At 42.8% G+C, this 19,843-nt stretch overlaps 1 protein-coding gene across 1 annotated transcript in view; it reads left to right on the forward strand.

Annotated features, from left to right (window-relative positions):
- The window catches only part of LOC143416097 (protein NLRC3-like), a 128,796-nt gene that overhangs the window by 72,941 nt on the left and 36,012 nt on the right, over positions 1-19,843 (forward strand). The gene's annotated exons all lie outside the window — the stretch shown is intronic.

Consider the following 19,843-nt stretch of genomic DNA (forward strand, 5'->3'; position numbering starts at 1 on the left):
CTTAAAGAAAGAGAATAAAACATTTTCCCATCGTAAAGAAAACTCCCTTAAAATATGGACAATAACAAAACTGCTAAATTCTTCCAGAATCTCTGTGTAGAGGAACCAAAAGAGATGTGCCACAGTTTCTGGATGATCCCCACAGAAAGTTCAATTAGTATTTATGTCTCTTTTAAATGTCACCATATAGTGACTGGCTGGGTAACATTTATGAAGAATTTTATATGAGATTTCCTTCACCTTGTTCACAATTAGATATTTATGGGATCATCCAGACTGTCTTCCAGGTGATATCTGGAACATGTCGGTTCCAGTAAGATATTCTATATATGGGAGAGACATGATATCTTCTTGGAATAAACTACGTATTCTCTTATTGCTGTTACCAAGTTCCTGTGAAAAGCAGATTTTTCCCACTGCTGACTCAGCTGGATCAGGGAGAGTGACTGAGGCAGATATTGAGCTGTCAGTGTTTTTATATAACATTAAAGTCCCTGAGGGTATGGCACCAAGCACCATTGAGAATTCCCCAACACTGACGGGAAAATTATATAGTGTAAGGAATTCATTGTAAGTAAGTAGTACTCCCTCGTTAAATTTTAAAACTTAGTAGCGGCCGCCATTGTTGGCAGCTGAAATTTGGCTGGGCCGCGCTATGAATTCTGGGATATGGTGGGCCACGAAGGACACACCCGACCCATCCTTCAAACTCGGGGGAATGAAGGACGCATTTGAAGGAGTCGAGGAATCGGGACAGCCTTCGTCGCCTGGCTGTGACGTCATCGGCCTTCAAATGCGGCCTCCGGAGGATGCAGCCGACGTTTTGGGACACAGCTTGTGTGTCTTTGTTGGTCATGTGACCTCCCAGGGACTACACATGGAAACGAGCAGTTTAGCTCAAATCTGGCAGGTTTCCATCGTCTGTTTTTGTCCTGATGTCCATGAACATGAACACTGTCCCTGTCAAACACGTCCAGATAATCTGATCCAGTGTTGTTCTTCTTCTGTGGTGTTTGTGATGGAGCAGCTGATCCTGATGTCCTCCACCAAGGGGGCAGCAAATTCAGCTGACTGTCATCATTTATTAAAAAGATGTAACAATGTGACATAATGCAATATAATAGTGTCAGTTACACATTGTGGGTTGCACTGTGGCCAGAATGGACATTACCTCCTGCCTAATAGAAGCTGTCAGCCATCCTGCAACCATGAATTAGATAAGCAGAAGTGAAGGGATTGTTAACAACAATTTAATAATAAAATGTAATGTGATAGTTGCACTTTATTAGCTCCCCACAATCGTATGAATAATAACCATGAATGCACTGCATGCTCATAGCAAGTTCTTTAGGTTTAAAGTGAGATCCTGCTTTAAAGGGCGCTTCATCTGCTGGGAATGACATGTTTCTTCTAGTATGTAAGGCTCAGCCCATCTTACTGGGACTTACTTTTGTAGATCCACATGCTCTAAACCTGCTGCTCCATGATTGGTGCAGAAGCTTTAAGCTACTATTAACAAATAATGACCATGGACTTAGTTGTTACTACAATAACTTATCATTGAGCAACTTTTAATTTTACTTGTAAAACTATGCAAGTAGAATTGAATGGGGCACAGTGAGCTGAGCACAGGCCCACTCTGTGACACTCAGAGGTTTGTGGATATCATACTGAGAGTATTGGACACAGTGCAGCCAGCTTGCAGCCACTTTCCCACCACTTTAGCACAATGTTTACATGAGACTCAGCCACACTAATGTTCCTGGGCAGACATGTGGTGCAGCATGGCTGATGGCACTGTACCTGCAGCTGTCATGGACAAGAACCACTCAATACCTCACCCAAGCCAAGCCTGTGCTGATGTTGTGATCTGAGACCGAGACACTAACCCAGGATCAGGATATGATGTTGTGAGAGTTTCACTAAGAATTAGCTCTGATTACAAGATTTCAATCTATGGTAACTCTAATTTGTATTTACTTCAGTTTGTTCATCTTGGAGCTGTGTGCAGCTGAGGACAGTCTTATTATTACCAGGTGAGGATATGTAACAGCCACAGTCTGTAGAGATGATGTCACCATGGAGTGGTGATGTCACTGGAGCTGCCAATATGTGCTCCAGCCAAAGCTACACCAGAGGGTTGTGCTGTGTAACAGGTTGGTGCAGGTGGTGTTATCTACATTTGAACATTAGGCAACAGTCTCATGAAGACACTTTCTATTGTTCACTAAAGACCAACAATAACAGAGACAAAGGGAGAGCAGCAGAACTAGTGCTAACAATTAGCACTGCTAGCCTGCCCACCAACACCAGCTAATGTTCTAAAAACGATGATCAATGATTTTGCTGTAACGGCTCCAGCTGTCTGTGTCAGGGACACGTTGGAGATGAAGTGAGTGATCCAGTGACAAAGGTTTGGAAAGCTGCAGTCAGCTGAGACTAAAGGAGTCACCTGACCGAGAGACCAAATGTTTCACTGAGAACGTCCAGATGAACAGAATCAACCTTTGGGATAATCTGTTCCACACATCCATGTTTCACTTACTGCATTATATTTCCTCATTGCTGTGCACACAGGCCTGTGGCTTATAACCAACTCCAAGTTCAGACTCAGAGGCTGCTGAAGCTGTTTTCTGGAACAGAGACGTGTTGGATATAAAACCAACTCTTCTTTATGTGTCAGCACTGAGGAAAGGAGCAGCTTCGTTTCTAAGTGTATGAAGGACTGTAGCAGTGTGTGTGTGAGGTTTATTTCACAGACAGAACCATGTCAAAAACACAACTTCAGGTAAAAACAATACAAAATCAAAGAGTCTGATCAGAAGGATTAAACAGAGGAGTGTGGGACTGTTTTTAACAGACAGCAGGTTAAGCCAGGCTGGAGGAGTAAACTGAGCCTCGGTGTGAGCAGCAGTGTGTTTGACAGGAAGCTGAGATAAACAGTCTGGAGCCCATTTAGTGCTTCATATGAAAGTGTGAGGATTTGAAAGCAAATCTAAAATCAAGCAGGAGTCAGTGTGAGAATGATTTGTGCTTTTCCTCAGTCAGATGCTGGGAGTTTCAGTTCATCCATGTTCAGCGTGCTGTGCTTTGTGTAACAGGAGAATATGACAGTATAAATCAAGTCTTCATGTCACTGAAAGCCTCCACAGTCTGCTATGGAGGTGCATCAGTTTGGATTTACAAGAAGAACATTTCTTAAACCTGCCACAAGATGGCGCTCCAACAGAAGGGATGTCCACAGTGTAACACAGACACACACATACTGTGTGAATGTGTGAGTGAATGGGCTTTCAACACAAGGCTTCTGCTGCTACCTTTAATGACATAATTAGCTAACAAGAACAAACTGTTAATTACCACCAAAGAACGGCTCCAGATTTTAGCTGCTGACCATTTTGTGAAACGTTGATTACATCAGCTTATTGTTGATTTTTCAACCTTAATATCAGCTGCTTTAAAGGAGCCTGGTTCTCTCGCAGTAACACTTTTCTTCACTAGATGCAGTGCAGGCACAGTCTGTGTTTCTAAACTACACACTAATGTTCATTGTTGTGCAGCTAAATCCTCCCTCTGGATGGGAAGAATCACTGTCAGGCTTCAAACACCTGGCTTGGTGTTCTGGAGCTAATGTGTCACCTGTGAGGACTCTGAGATGAACACACAGCAGACACTTCAGTTCTCTGTCTGTGTGTCCTCAGTTTCCCAGCATGCCTTGGCTGTGGTGGTGGAGGTGAATGAGGGGGAACATGCTGCTCTGTCAGCACTCAGGTTTCATACCTGGTGATCTCAGAGGACAAAGCGGCGTTACAGCAGCGCACGTTGATGAGACCTGATGCTCTGAACAGTTCAGACTTCAGCCTCACTCTGAGAAAACAAACGACTGACTGTCAGCAGCAACTACACCTGCTCCATCAGTGACGGAGAGAAGAACTGAGACTGAGAGACATACAGCTGCAGGTCAAAGGTCAGAAACGCCCGCTCTTTGTACGGGTCAGGAGTTAGTACTGCAGAGGTCAGAGGTCAGCTTGCTGACAAACCATTTGAAACAGTTTGGAGCTAAAAGCACAACAGCAGAGGAAAGAAGAGACACTGCAGAGATGATGCAAAATATTGTGTTTTGTTCTCAGCTGTCAAAAAGTGTAACACACGTGTTCCAGCACAGCCTTTGTGTACTTTCACTTCTCCATACTGTCCATTGGAAATCCTGTTTGTTACTTTTTGATTTCAGTCCATGTGTCCAAAGCAAACTTCTGTCCCACACTTTCTCTGCTGACTCTTCACCGATGCTCAGATGATCTCAGATGATTTCACCAGAACTCATCAAAATTCGGGCTCCACAGAAACCCAGACGTCACTAAACAAGCGTAACAAGCAAAGTGAAAACTGGTCGTTCAGCTTTATTGACCAAAGATAAGCTCACATGTCACCTCATGACACAGACACTTATTTCCACAGCATGCACGAGGACTGACAATAAGTGTCTATAAAGCCACTTCTATCTGCCACACCTGTGCTTCTGTCATGGTTGCTCTCCTCTCACTCTGTCATTTATCCACAGTCTGCCTCCCTCTGCTCCGTCAGCTGACGTCCTCTCTACACCACCTGCTGTGTTTTATCCTGCAAAAACACATTTAAGAAGCGTTGCACCGAGTAACGGGAGGAACTGCTATAAAATCCATTTAAAGGAGGTGGTGCTGAGTGCTGTGACTGGGGTCCCACCACTGACATCACGGGTGGAGGACATGTTGGAAAACTGCTACAAAGTGCTGTGCAGCCAGCAGAGCTTACAGTCTGTCCTGTGTGTCATACAGGCTCTCACACTTAGTGTTTCTGTGACACATTGAAGAGAAGTTTGTGTTGTTCACAGTTGTGCTTGTACTGAGTGACAGCTGACATGACCTAACAGGAATAATGTGTCTGTGCTGAATGAGAAGTAACACACAATGAAGTCTTGATGCATCTCAATCATCCAGGAAAGTGAGTCTGTTGCTTCTGTTCATCTGGACGCAGCGTTTTGTGGGAGAAACGTGTCGTCATCATCAGGTGACGTCTTCAGTCTCAGCTGCAGGTTTCAGTCTTACAAACAGGACATTTGCATAAAGACTGAAAGCAGCTGCAGGAACGATGGGCTGGGAGCTCCGTTCCTTCATCTTAATTATGCAGATTCTCAGGACCATTGATCAACAACCACTGATCCATGTCCATGAGTCCCATTCACAGAGATGTGGGAATGGCTGCAGTCACAGCATGTAAGATGGAAATAAATGAGAAGTATTTAGCTGAAGTGGATTTGATTTATGTTACTTCTTTTTTAACTTGTAGTTCTACATTGGAAGATTATTGTGATATTGAAATATAAAAATACATTTATATTCTATTATTTTCTCAAAATAAGCATCACACTCGTGGAAGCCGGTGTAGCCGCCGAAACGCCTGCATTTATGGAGACTTTCAGCCCCAGGTAGGCCAGTTATGGATCTTGGCTCCACATTATGACAGCAGCTGTTCTCCACCGTGAACTGTGTTCAAACAAACACGCTCACGCCTCACAGACGACAGCTTACAGTCCTGTAGAGATAAAGTGACTTCGTACAGCCCCGACCTGCAGACGCTGTGCGCAGAGGTTCAGGAGCAGAAGTCCCGTTGTAAACATATCACGGCAGACCCAACGATGTTTGCATGACCGCGCTTTTTTTAAAAGTCAGGTCAAGGCTCCAAAAGCCCAAAGGCGATATAACAGTTTGTGTTTGCTACATGGATCATTGTAGTTCAGCTTTCCTTTGTTATATTTCTTTAAGAGCTCAAAATGTGTTCATTACATAAATCAAATGTAATTTTCTCTGTAGCACTTCATGGATTTCATAAGCAACACACTGTAGTTGTTCACACAAAGCATAAAGGTAAAAACAATATACACAGTGTTATCTTCATTTTAGATGTCACAAAGTATTTGCGGCTCCCAGTGTTTTCCCGAACCCTGACCCTTTGCGTGGAAACCGGGTCCAAAAGGCTCTTTGGGTGTTAAAGGTTGCTGACCCCTGCACTAGGCCCAACTGACACATATATTTGATTCCAAATACAAAAAATAATGTGTAACCTGCTGGAAGAATGTAGGAGGTTGAGACAGGATCTCAACACTTGGTGTCTGCAACAAAAGACAACAATATGTGGGGCGATCGTGGCTCAAGAGTTGGCAGCTCGTCTTGTAATCGGAAGGTTGCCGGTTCGAGCCCCGGCTTGGACAGTCTCGGTCGTTGTGTCCTTGGGCAAAAAAGCACTTTGGGGTCCTTAGGGACGAGTAAAGCGCTCTACAAATACAGGCCATGTAATGGCAGAAACGTTCTCTAGTGTAAATCCCGACTAGTTCATTAACTACAGATCAGTTTCAGTGAACATTATTCACAGAGGGATCTGAGTTCCTTATACCAGACTCTACAGAAACTGTAACACTGTACAGCTCTGCGACTCAACAATATGACAACAATGTAACACACACTAGAATCATCAAATAAAGCCCCACTAACCACTAGAACTAGAACTAACTAACTAGCACTGGACACTTGCATATTAGAGATTTCTACCACCATAGGAGGCGAGATATCATCCTTGAACCAGAGCATCCAGCCCTCAATTTCGGACATAAAAAGCGACGTGGCCAGGCATGATAACACTTTGACTGAACTGCAGGACTGTGCCTCGAACCACTCTGACACCATCGCCACTCTCCAGGCCACTGTGGAGCGTTTGTCTGCGGAGGTAAAGAAGTTAGATGAGAGATGTGGAGCTCTTGAGGCACTCCAGGAGGAATAATTTAAGAACTGCAGGAATACCAGAAGGCACAGAGGGACCCAAGATGACTGAGTTGGTTCACACCTGTTGGCGGAGGCGCTATCTCTCGAGGAGAAGCCACTCATCGATCGAGCACATAGAGTGAATCGCCAGCGTCCCAAACAAAGTCATCTTCCTCGGCCCATCATCTTGAGATTGCACTACTACCACATTGGTGAGGAGATTCTGCTGAAAGCTGCAGAGAACAAGAACCTGATGTATAAGGGTTTTTAAAATAAACATCCTCCCAGATTTCCCTCCCTCTGTTGGAAACGCAGAGCCGTTAACTCTACAGAAACTTTTTTTTGGTGTTCTTTATTACATTTTTTACGGCGTCTTTGTCCGGAGAGCGCGTGGAGGTCCGACCTCCCATTGTTTCCCATTGTCTCCCATTGTCTCCCATTGCATAATTAATTACATAATTAATTATGTAACCATAATTAAATGGTTACATAATTAATTATGGTTACATAATTAATTATGTAACCATTTAATTATGGTTACATAATTAAATGGTTACATCCATCTTTAAACGTCCACACTGACAGGTTTGAAGCCTCTGTGTTTAACATCACTGGGGCTGCGCTGTGACCATGATCATATCCTATCGTCCTGCACACCTCTGTTGCTTGTGCAGCTCGCACACAAGAATTTCACCCACATGTGCTGTACCAGTGTACCTGCACATGTGATGTGACAACAAAAGTGATTTGATTTGATAAACATCTATATCACAACAATTTGACATTTTCTGTGACTTTTCTGAATCTCGGGCAGATGAACTTCCCTGAAGTGTTTCCAGCTGGGCGTCGAGTGTTTGACCGACGCATGAAACGACACGTTTGTGAGTATTTGTGAGTATTTATCACACGGCGTGCTGCGGGGAAAAGCCTGAGAAATCCCAGAGAAGCTTCCTTCCTGCCAGTATACGAGCCCACCAACAGAGACAGGACCAGTTCATCCTCCATCACTTACTGTGTGCACACGTAGCAAATGTTAAAGTTCAAATGGTGGTTTTGTTTGCAGGGACTGTGAGTGGATGGAGATCCTGGTCCTCCTCAGCTGTGAGTTCTTCCTCTGTCATGAGAACCTCAGGGGGAGAACATGTGCTCACTCTCAGCTGCTTTAACAGGAAAGAAGCTCTTTTAGATCAAAGCTGAGAAACTGTTTGTAACAGCGAACTCTGTCACCTTTCTCTCCTCAGCCTGCTGCTGGACAGGCCCATGAAGCTCTGCTGTAAAGGCTTCCATGTCCCAGGCTTCACCTTTACCTGCTGACCAACGGGAGGCGTGGCCAAAACAGCGATGGGGAGTGGAGCAGCAGGTAGCAGAGGTGAGCCTCTTGTATGCAGCCTGTTATCTGTAGGACCAGGGAGGACGTCACACAGATGTTGCTGATTCAACATCTGTGTGACAGCTGGAGCAGCACAGTCTGCAGGAAACATCTGTGCATGTAGGAGACACCAAGGTTTACATGGTGGAAGCAGACGACTGACTCAAGCAGCCTCACATCACAGGCTGCTGGCTACAAGCACATGACCACAGTGACTGGTTTCACTGGTGTCTGTCCCAGTCTGTGGCAGAGATACAGGAAGTCACAGACAGCCTGCACACAGCGTTTCCTCTGGAGTGTGTTTCACACCCTGTTTGTGTTTCTCACTAACATGTTGTAGTTCTTCCTGCACACAGCAGCACTTTGATCATTTCTCCTGCTTTTCTTCCTTTTCTAGCTTTTATACACTGACAGTAACACAAAGCTCCAAAGTCATCATTTGAGGAGCTTCTTAAGAGTTTCTGTGAGTTTAGTGAAGTCAGCCTCTCAACAATAAGTGTGTGTGTGTTGATTATCTAATGTTCAGAGAGGACTGCACTGATGTAGCATCCAGGTGAGCAGCTTATGAGCCAACAGGGGAAATTTAGCTGTATTATTGTTGTTTAAATGTAATAATTTATGATTTCATGTTCCAATATTTCACTTTTCCCAACGTTTTGTTATCATTTGGTCTGAAAACCATGACAAACAGCAGTGTTACAGTTGTTAGCATTAGCTGCTATAGAGCACTCAGTCGCTGTATTGGTGTTAGCGACATGAACATATCTGAGCTAACTGTGTGTTCCAGATGTGCAGCAAACCCAACTGTCCCTGTGTTTTCCTGCTGTAGACATTATCCCCATGATGCTGACGTCCTCTGGTGGGACGAGCTCACACGTTTATGGATTCAGATGCTAACTGGACCAGACTGGTGTCAACCTTTGTGCTATAGAAGCAAATCAAAGAAGAGCCAGTTGAACCTGAGCTGTCTGTAGTGGTGACACCAACACCATGTCACCTGCACATGCTGACCCAGGGTCAGTGTTGAACCTATAAGCTGTGTCCTCACAGTTCAATATGTCCTCACTGCACAGGTCAATGACATCAGAGCTGTAATGTTGTTCCCGTCTCACTAAAACTTCTGGCATAAGGTGACTTTTCTGGGTGATTCCTACTCCAGGGTCACCAGTTTGAATCCCTCTGTTACTGCTGGGAACGTGCTGCTAAAGTGCCCTTGAGCAAGGCCACGTCCAGCTGATGAAGCCAACCCTGGGCTCTGCTTGCTGGCAGTGACAGAGTAGATGAAACAGCTCAGTGGATGCTAACTCACAGCTAACAGCGCTCTGTCATGGATAAGTGAAATAAAGCTGACTGACCCACAGCTGCACACAAACACCTCCAACACCTACAGGTCAGCAGATCCACTGCTGTCTCTGATGGGCCCAAACTTTGCTTGTTCAGCGTTTGCTGCTGCTGACTTTGAAAATCACACCAAACATGGAATCAAATATATCGACTCGGCTTAGACTACAGAGAAGCTCGGCACTGCTCACAAAACTCAACACAAAAGGCTTTTTAAAGACAACAATCACTTTGACAGACACACAAACACGACTGAGTACAGAGGAGCTGCTGGTTTGAAGCCACAGAAATGTTCAAATGTTTAAACACACTGCAGCGTTGCAGCCGTGATGCATTTGTGCTGCTAAGGCCACACACATCAGCTGCCTTACATTTTAGTACCAGTTCATCTCTGACCATGGCAGCACAGTCTCTCCAGTACAGTGATGTTGGTGGGGACAGTGGGGACTGATTGTTCATTGGCTGTAAGCCGGTCACATGGACGTTTAACTGGTGCTTTGATTGCTCTGTAGTCTGTTGTGCCTGTGAGCTGCTCCTAAAATGAGACAGATTATAATTGTCACCATTCTGTTAATGACTCTTATTATGTGCGCTCTCCTCCACTGTCACACTAAACACATTAAACCTTTATTTTTGTGTAAAGTCAGGATTTATTGGCTCTTCTTAAAAGCGTCATGAAGTGCAAAACTCAGCAAACATTATACAAAAGTAGATTTAGAAGCTGAACTGAAAACATTTAAAGTGACAGTCAGCACAAATCCAGCTGACATCTCCATCCAACCCAAGTCTTCATTTAAAGTCATTATAACTGTGACACACGTTTGTTACAGTATTAATCCTGCTTGATGCTGCAGGGCCAACATCATGAAACAGGCTCAGCATTTATTTCCATTATGAAACTTTATCATTAAAAACAAACCATTGTTCTGCAGTCGTCCCAGGACTGTCGGTCAAACGTTCTCTCCACATGTTTAAGGCTGAGCTCACTTTATCGTCTGCCTGAAGGAGGAAAGCAGATGTTACTAAACATCACAATAAAACATATGAAATGGGTGCACATGAGGAACGTCTGCACTGTTAAAGCCATGCAGACATCTTCACACATGAAGCAGCAACACCTCTCAGTTTAGCAGCAGCTGGTAAAACCCACAGTGATCCTGGAGCCTCCCTGAAGGACTCGTTCATCAGTAACTGTCAGGAGGACGATTAAACCTTCTGCACACGTCCTGTAGTTACACACTCGGGAGGAAAGACGACGTCCTCGCTCTGCAACATGATCTGTGTTTCATCCAGGACGCTCAAACACAGATTGGTTTCCAAATATTAGACGCACTGGTTCTTCATGCGTTTCTACCTGAGCACTCAGAGTCATTTCTACAACAGGCCTCCTTCACCTGCTGGTGCCTCTGTTTCTGTGTTTGGCTGTTTCCATCAGTGCCTGATGTTTGTGATCTTTGATCTGTTCTGAAGTCTCTCTTTGTAACACAAATGTTGTTTGGCTTCTTTTGCAAACAAGGCAAAAGAACTTTAATGGATTCATTTGCTGATCTTACTGTTCTGATGCAAAGCCGTCCTTTCAACGCTTTAGAAAGAAAACCAAACAATGTTTTTAAAACTTTCCCAAAATGTAAAAGCTATTAAAACCATAAACTTCTGCTCCTTGATCATGTGATTCTTCTTCTAGACTGTCTGTAATTGTTATTGCTGATTGTCAATAAAGTTGTTTTTTATAAGTTATGTTGTAAAGGAAGCTTGTGGCGAGGGAGGAGGGGCGACTAAAAGCAGGTTCATATAGTGGGAAAGTCCTCAGGTCATGTGAGGATATTTACTGATGCGTCAACACTGTCAGATAAAAGAACGGCTGCTGCATTTGTTCTCCCACAAATAAGTTTGGTGATGAGTAAAAGAATTACAGATGATGTGGCAGTTTATACTGGGAGCTGGTAGTGATGTTACTGGCTTGAACTGGGTGGAGGACGCACTAATATGGAGGTATGTGGTTTGCTGGGACTCTAGCAGCGTGCTAGTGAGCACAGGTGATATGTCTTCAGACTCTAGGCAACATATTGTTTTTGATATACTTCATTTACTGTATAGAATCAAACACAGAGGGATAGAAGTGGATTTCTTATGGCTCCCTGTGAATATCGGTGTTGATGCAATGAACAGGACGATAAGTTTAAAAAGGTGCAGCAAGAAGAAGTCGTGCAGGTTTGACTATAAAATACAGTGAAAGTGAGGTGAAGAGTATAATGAAGGTAAAGATGAAGGACGAGTGGCAGGCACACTGGGACAGAGACGGGAAAGGCAGATATTATTATACAGAAAACAGTCGTGTAGAAGAAGCTGCAGCAGAGACCAGGATGGAATCTGGAGAGTCAGAGTTGGTCACACAGGCTTGAATAGCACACTTAAAAAGGTAAACATGACACAGGAAGTGTGACTTCTGTGGACCAGAGGAGACGTTTGACGGGTTGTTAGCGTCGTCAGGATGCTGGATGGAAACGCTGTGCCTGATAGGATGATTACAGGCTGGACTTTGTCTTCCTGTTACAGATGGATCCAGGCCCTGGATGACTGCTGGACACACATGACCCACACTAGGCTGCCTTCATCCATCCTTTCCTCCTTCACTGAGACTCAGAGTCAGCATGTATGTATTTATCAGTGATTTGAATCCTTTCATTACAGAGTGAAGTTAAAGTAGACGTGTGAACACACTAATAAACACAAAGGGACACAACTACTACTCCATGATGTAAAGCTGAAGTATTACACAGCTTTATGAACCTCCTGTTATCCTGGCAGACGAGTAGAGCAATAAATCTTTTACTTGAACATCTTCTGGCTCCAATAAGCTTTGAAATGTGACCATGAAGTTAGAGACACACTGACTGAAACCCACAGCTGTGACTGTGGATCACATCCTGTTGGGGGAAAACTCTGTAAAAGACCCAGGAGAAATAAAGACACAATGAGACAAGATCACTTTTTATGCTTTAACGTGCACACGGGTAAGCTGTTCAGAACAACTCACAACGTGTACAGAGGCTGGGCACTTTTTATAGGAAAGACAGTGAGAACAGGATAAGAAAATACAAAACAGATAAAATAAACAACTCCATATGTGGCGCTAGTCTCGTCAGCAGAGAGCTGGGAGAAAGCTGTGAGAGATAAAACAATCTAAAACAATATGTCCCAAAACAGTATGTCTTTGCTGAGAAAGTCTAAAAAGATAATTCTAAACTAATCTAACCATAGACAAAAGGGCATGCTTGCACATTTAAAAGAAGGTAAAGAAACATAGAATCATTTTTCCTGTAACATTCCCTCCTGTTTTAACTTATTTTAAATGTATACAACAATTGTCTGTGAAGGTTATTTATTAAGTATCTTAAGCAATTTTTTAATTTTCAAAATGTCAGCATAGCAGAAATGGAAATCATTTGGTCTAAAGAATAAAACAAAATAAAATAATAAAAAGAACAAAGAAAATCATAGTAAATGAAAATCATAGTAAATGAAATAACAAGTGGAATAAACAAGAAAAAATAATAAAACTAAACTTCAAAAAATAAAGGATAAAAACCTTATATTTAAAACGAAAACTACAAAAAATAAAAGGATGAAAACTAAAATGAAAACTTTGTATTTAAAAATGATGAAAACCTAATATTTAAAATGAAAACTTTATATGTAAAATGATGAAAACTTCATATTTAAGATGAAAACTTCAAAAAAATAAAAGGATGAAAACTTCATATTTAAAATGAAAACTTCAAAAAAAATAAAAGGATGAAAACCTTATATTTTAAAACCTGCATAACCTACTAATGTGTTAATCATATCATGATCACTTGACAAGTCATTTTTAATCACCACGTCATTCATTAGCAGTTATTACAAGTTCTCCTCTAACAGAATTGCAACGGGATGCTGTTCTTCTTGAGGCACGGCAACATAGCAGTCATTGTAGTTGTTATCATCTTTGAAATAATTAGTCTTAGACATGGTGGTGTAGCTGCTCCAGATGTGTGGTCAGTGACATATTTCTGCAGAATGGTCAAATTCTGCAAAGCTTCATAAATGTCTCCGCTTACAAACTCCTCCTTGTGATGCTGTTAGCAGGTCTAGTGTCAGTCTGTTCTGCAACACCATCGTTCTGATGGCCTTCTGTTCTCCTGCTAAAGCCGGTCCCAGGGTCTTTGTCAAAGTTGATGTGTCGTAGCAGAGCATATCGGTTGATCTCCACATGATCCCGCACCTCGGCAGCTCCAATGCCGGGGATCAAGCTCTGTAAGAATTTCACTCCTCCTCAGATGCGAAACTCTGGTTCCTTTACTGCTTGGTGCCGTCCGTGCACATCCTGTCTGGTACTGAGTCTTTGTTTGTAGTGGCATCCGGTAGATAGGTGAGTAGGCAGCTCCCCCACTGCCCGCGATCCATTGTTCATCACACATACTGGCAGTTGCGCTGCGTTCAGCTTGTTCAGTAGAATTACATCAGGCAGTGGGTCTGAGACTTGGGGCCAGGTCAGTAGGTATGTCTGTCTGGAACAGTTCACATTTGTGGGTGATGATGACCTCCAGGTTGCTTTTGCTGGGATGCTGTAGTTGGCCTTGGACCAAAGAGTACCGTAGCCTGGATGTGTTGCCAGGCCCAACAGACACCAACTGCGATCTTCAGGTATGCTGTACGGCCACAGGCCAGACGTCTGCGAGGATAGGGGCATATGGGTACATGCATAGCAGTCAGTTTTATTATTCCAGTGAGCTGTAGTGTTCATAAACTGCCACCAGAAGTTAGTGGCATAGCCATGGGGAAACTTGGTGTACTGTCCTTTGTCATACAGTGTCTGCCTTTTCTTCATATTGCGTGACTTGTTGTCCCTCACGGAAGCAAAGGTGAGGAGCCCGGCCATGGTCAGGGCCACTGCAGTTATTAAGAGCCACCACCTCATGACGACGGGACACACCCTCCTGTCGCGAGTAGACCCCCCGGCCAGGAAAGCTGACCCCTCCACCGGGCGAGATCACAACAAGTGGGCAAGCCTGCCGTCAGCTGTGTTTAGATGGCTTCACTTACTGGCTCTGATGGATGCAAGATGGTCGTTCCGCTATTTTGCAAGCTCCAGTTTTTCCTTTGGAGCACTTTGATCAGAACCCAGTCACCGGGCTGTGATCTGCAAGACACTTGATAGACATCATTACATTCTTCATTATTTACAATCATCTCTTTATTTTCCTACAACTTAGACATACATTTTGCTACTGAAATTGTATCTGCCTTTTTCACTGGGTAGATTTCTGGCCACTTTGAGAATACATCTATAACCACTAGGGTGTATTTTTACCCTTGGCATTCATTTAGCTCAATAAAGTCCATATGGATTGTGTGGTCTCAGGTTTCCCTGAGCATTATATTTTTGACACGTCATGCACGTTCTGACAAATTGTTTTGCTGAGGTTTCAAAATTTACAGTGTAGAATTTACAGTGTAGAAATGAGAGTTGACAATACTGGTCAGTCCCCCCGTTGACAAATGCGTACAGCCATGAGTCACTAATGCCGCCATTTTGTGGAGGAATTTTGGCAACACTGGCTTGCCATAACACATCATTAAGTCGTTTGTCAGAACTGCACCGTGTTTTAGCCATTTTGCCTGCTCTGCTGTGCTTGCTGCTTTTTGTTCATTTTTCAACACATCCAGTGGAATCTGATGTGTGTTTACTGCCATCAATGTGATGTTTGCCTGTTGTGCCGCCTATTTTGCTGCTCTGTCAGCAAAATTGTTGCCTGTAGTAATGAAAGAGTCAGTAGGCGTTGTAAGAGGTTGGCATGGTGAACCGGTTTGCCAGTTGGTGTAATCATTCCTCTGTTATGCTAAATTTTTTGCAAAATGATGCACAGCAGAGAAAACATACTGGCTGTCTGTATGTATGTTTATTAGTTTGTCTTTGTGTATTTAGCTTTCGCGTATCACAGCTATCAGCTCAGCGCTCTGTGCAGAACATGAAGAAGAAAGGGGTTTTGCTTCTATTATTTTACTATCTGTGGTTACTGCGTAACCTACACAATTTCGGCCTGTGCTGTAAGGTCAAATGCTGTTCTCCTAGCTTCCACACTTGCTGATCATAAGGTGGATCTGGGCCTGGAGTTTGTTTAAATCTCAGAATGTTGTGATACTCGGTCGGTTTCTGGCACTCAGGTGTAATACCAGAAAAGAATGGCATGACTGCTATCTTAAGTTTTGTCAGAGCGTCTCTACCTAGCAAAGTTACTGGACACGACGGGTCATATATGCATTTAATAAAGCACCTGCGGCCACTTGCTGTATGTACTAGTTCTAAAGGGGCAGTTAATTGTTGTACAGTTGTGTGGCCTGAAGCTGACTTTACAACTAATTTGTCCTTTGAAAACTGTAGGTTCTTAAGTTGCTGCCTCAAAACTGTTTTGCATTATTTCTCTGTGGCCTACTCCTACAATCTCGTGTGAAGTGACCTTCCTCTCCACGGTTCTAGCAGGCGTTGTCTCTATGTTATCTGCTGTTTCTGCGTGGCTGTCTGCGGCCTTGGTGTTTGTGACTTTGCTCGCCTCTCTGTTCCTGATAGCCACCTGCGAATTAGTGTTTTAGTCTGTTGTCAACACGTCAGCCTTATTTTTAAGTTACAGAATGCTTCTTCTCCTTTTTTTTTTTTTTTTTTTTTTTTTTTGTTTGGGAGAATAGATGCAACTCTACATTTTCACTTAAGGCAGTTTTAGATAATTTCTAGTTCTTCAAACAATTCATGGATCTCACACATTTCAAACTTTCAAGTTAGGGTTGTTTCCCATTTATACAAATATATATATTTAACTTTGCATTGCTCACAGCTCATAGCTCACAGCTCTAAACCTACGCATTTTTCAATCATATGCCTAATCACTATGTGTCATTGTGATTCTCAAGTATTGTCACAAGTTCGTTTAAAATCGTTTCCAAAACCAACAAAATAATCAAACAAAAACAAAAAACATAAACGTGTCAGGACACAAAAGAAAAAAAGAAAAATGCTGCCACCCGAACAAGGCAGAAGTCTGCATATGTTGGCTTTTAATAGCATGCAGCTTGTAACATGGTAGACTAATGTGCCTGTGTTAATTCAGCTCCATATTATTGTGTGAAGTTCCACTGGGTTGGGAGTGGTTTTGTGTGTGTGTGTGTCACATTTTTGGTGAGCCAATGGCTGGAATGAGGTTGGACTAATTAGAGGCAGGTGTACTTGATTGCACTGACACACTGGTCTACATATAGCCCACACTACAAACACTGCTGTGTCGTTTTGTCTCTCTGTGCAGGTATGTAATGTGATGAAATCAGATATGTTTGGGATGGACGGGTTTTGCCCTATGAATTTTATATTAGGTGTGTCGTTTTGTCTCTCTGTGCAGGCCAGGGCCTATTATATGCCACAGCCTAAAGGCAGCAGGGTTGCAGAGGCTTGAGTGACCACTGACTATATGCTTGCAGGGTGGTGGGTCTCCAAGGACAACTTCTAACCCTGTTAAAGGCAACATGTGGAGTGCAACTTGGCTGTGTGGCATAGCTGGCTCTTGCCTTGGGACTGTGTGTTTTTATACAATTCTTAAGTGGGACACTGGACTGTTTTATCTTTTATCTCTTGATATATTTTTCGTCAACAAATTATCTTTTAGAATTTTATTGACTGACATCTTTTTGCCCACGACTGAGACGGTTGGTCAGACCTAGAGTCTTTCTTTGGGTGTGTTACAGCAGCTTCTGCTCTAAAAGAAACAAATAAATAAAAAGAAAAGAAAATGTGTAACATGCTCATCAGCTTAGCAGTGTCTACATATTTAATTCAGCTTCTCAATCCTGTAGTTGTAGCTGTTGTCTACAGGGTTTTGCTTATTGGTTGTTATTATAGGTGTGCTCTATATCTCAGCAATGTGTCATTCTAGGATGATAGGTTTCAAGCTGGTCAAGTGCCTCTATGCACTTCATTAGTTTAGTTATTCTCTGTATTGTCTTCATCTCACATGTCATTACACTGAGTTTCAGCAAACCTTAAGCTTGATGCAGACTACTGCTTAACAATTATCCACCTCACATCATAACAGACTAAGGTGCCTCTTCATATTAATATTATGTCATTGTTAATATTATCCTCTTTGTCTTATATAACAGCAATAGCATATTATAATATTTTATCAGTGTGTACCATTATACTACTACTGAGCCAATTTGTTAGTTAGGATCATCTTATTCAGCAAACAGATAATTTTGAATTCATCCAATCTGCGGTCACATTTGTTCTCTCTGTTGCATGGCGGACCAGGCAGTTCTATTATAATATATTATTTATATTTTATTTTGTATCCATCAAGGGCTTCAGATGACCTGCAGAATCATCCTTTTCCCAAGGTGGAGACAGTTACCTTTTCACACACTGTCCTTGGCTGAACAGTGACACAGCCTTAATATACTTTATTTATTTTATTAAAATATTTTCGTGTGAATTATTTGCTTTATATTCATTTTATACATGCTGGGCATGGTCATCATGTCAACTGTGTTTCATTGTTAATATCACTTTACAGGTTGTTATCCTTGCTATTATTAATTTCAAATACTCTAAAGATAATTTCTACTGTAATTTTCCCTTTGTTCATCTTTATTTCGTACTTTTTATATTTATATCTACTCAGTGGGGTCTGTTTTCAACCCTTTTAAACTACTACAAAACTACTGTGATCTCTAGTTTTCACTTAATAAGGGATTATTATGTTCTTCCTGATATGGGTGGTGCTGCAGATGCGGCTGCAGGAGTGAGTGATGGTTTACTAAAAGGATTGTGGGAACTGCACAGTGTCTCGTCTTCTGGTTTTACTAAACTGGCAGTTGAGTTCTGTTCTTCTGACTGTTTATATTTTGTTTTCTTAAATCTCTCAGTTTACAGACACTGTTTTTGTCCGGCGTCTGGACTTTTCTTTTCTCACCACTGCTCGTCAGCAGGAGTGAGTTTTAATTTCACTTGCTTGATTACCCATCTTATTTATGTATTTACTTATTTTTGTTTAAGTAATATATACACGATACAGCTGCTATCACCTTCGCTGGTATTAGAGACGAGAGTGGTTGCTCACACGCCCTTCTACTTTCGGACTATTTCCAAAAGCGGTGTGAACTTTACGAGACGGAACTCGACCGTTCTCTCAACTCACCAGCACGTCAGTGAATAGCAGTAAAAGAAAAACACAGTAGGAGCAGCTCAGTCTCTTATTGGACCGTGAAAATTCAGCTTGCTCCGTTAATTAAAACAATACACACACATTCACAGCTTCGACGCGCGCGACCGGAACCCTTAAGATAAGGGGAGCTCCCAGAGCTACTTACTCCCTAGACCCAGTCTAGACCCAGCTGGGGGAGCTACCCAGAGCTCCAAAGCTACCAGTCGACGAGCTACTTCCGCTATTTTAAATTCCCTGAATTCAAAATGCGCTTTTACGCAAGATTGTGTCAGTGTGTTTGTATCTACCTTGTCAGTGTCGCCGGGTCTGGTCCACCTCGATCGGGCCCCACCACCGTGGGTCACTTTCTAAGACGTTGGCCAAGACCCGAATTTAAACGCTCTTGGACTTTTATCACACACCTGGTGTGTGAGCTGTCGACAGACGAACAACGTGGACTGGTCACGGAGATGGGACACGATGGAGGCGCTCCGGCTGTCGAAGGACCAAGAAATGTTGGGGGAAAACTCTGTAAAAGACCCAGGAGAAATAAAGACACAATGAGACAAGATCACTTTTTATGCTTTAACGTGCACACGGGTAAGCTGTTCAGAACAACTCACAACGTGTACAGAGGCTGGGCACTTTTTATAGGAAAGACAGTGAGAACAGGATAAGAAAATACAAAACAGATAAACAACTCCATATGTGGCGCTAGTCTCGTCAGCAGAGAGCTGGGAGAAAGCTGTGAGAGATAAAACAATCTAAAACAATATGTCCCAAAACAGTATGTCTTTGCTGACAAAGTCTAAAAAGATAATTCTAAACTAATCTAACCATAGACAAAAGGGCATGCTTGCACATTTAAAAGAAGGTAAAGAAACACAGAATCATTTTTCCTGTAACACATCCACACACAGTGTAGCTGCTGTCTCTGTGTGAGCCTTTGCACTGCTGCTCGCAGCACCGTTATATCACTCAGCGCTCGCTGCTGTTATTGAATCCACTTTTTACTGTCCGTGCAATCAAGCTCCTCTGCAGAGCTAGAAAATATCTTTGAACCAGTTTATGTGTTAGGGGATCCTTTGCAGCTGTGACTGTTGCCTCTG

This window comes from Maylandia zebra, unplaced genomic scaffold, assembly GCF_041146795.1.
Source record: "Maylandia zebra isolate NMK-2024a unplaced genomic scaffold, Mzebra_GT3a scaffold11, whole genome shotgun sequence".
In the NCBI taxonomy this organism is placed as follows: Eukaryota; Metazoa; Chordata; class Actinopteri; order Cichliformes; family Cichlidae; genus Maylandia; species Maylandia zebra.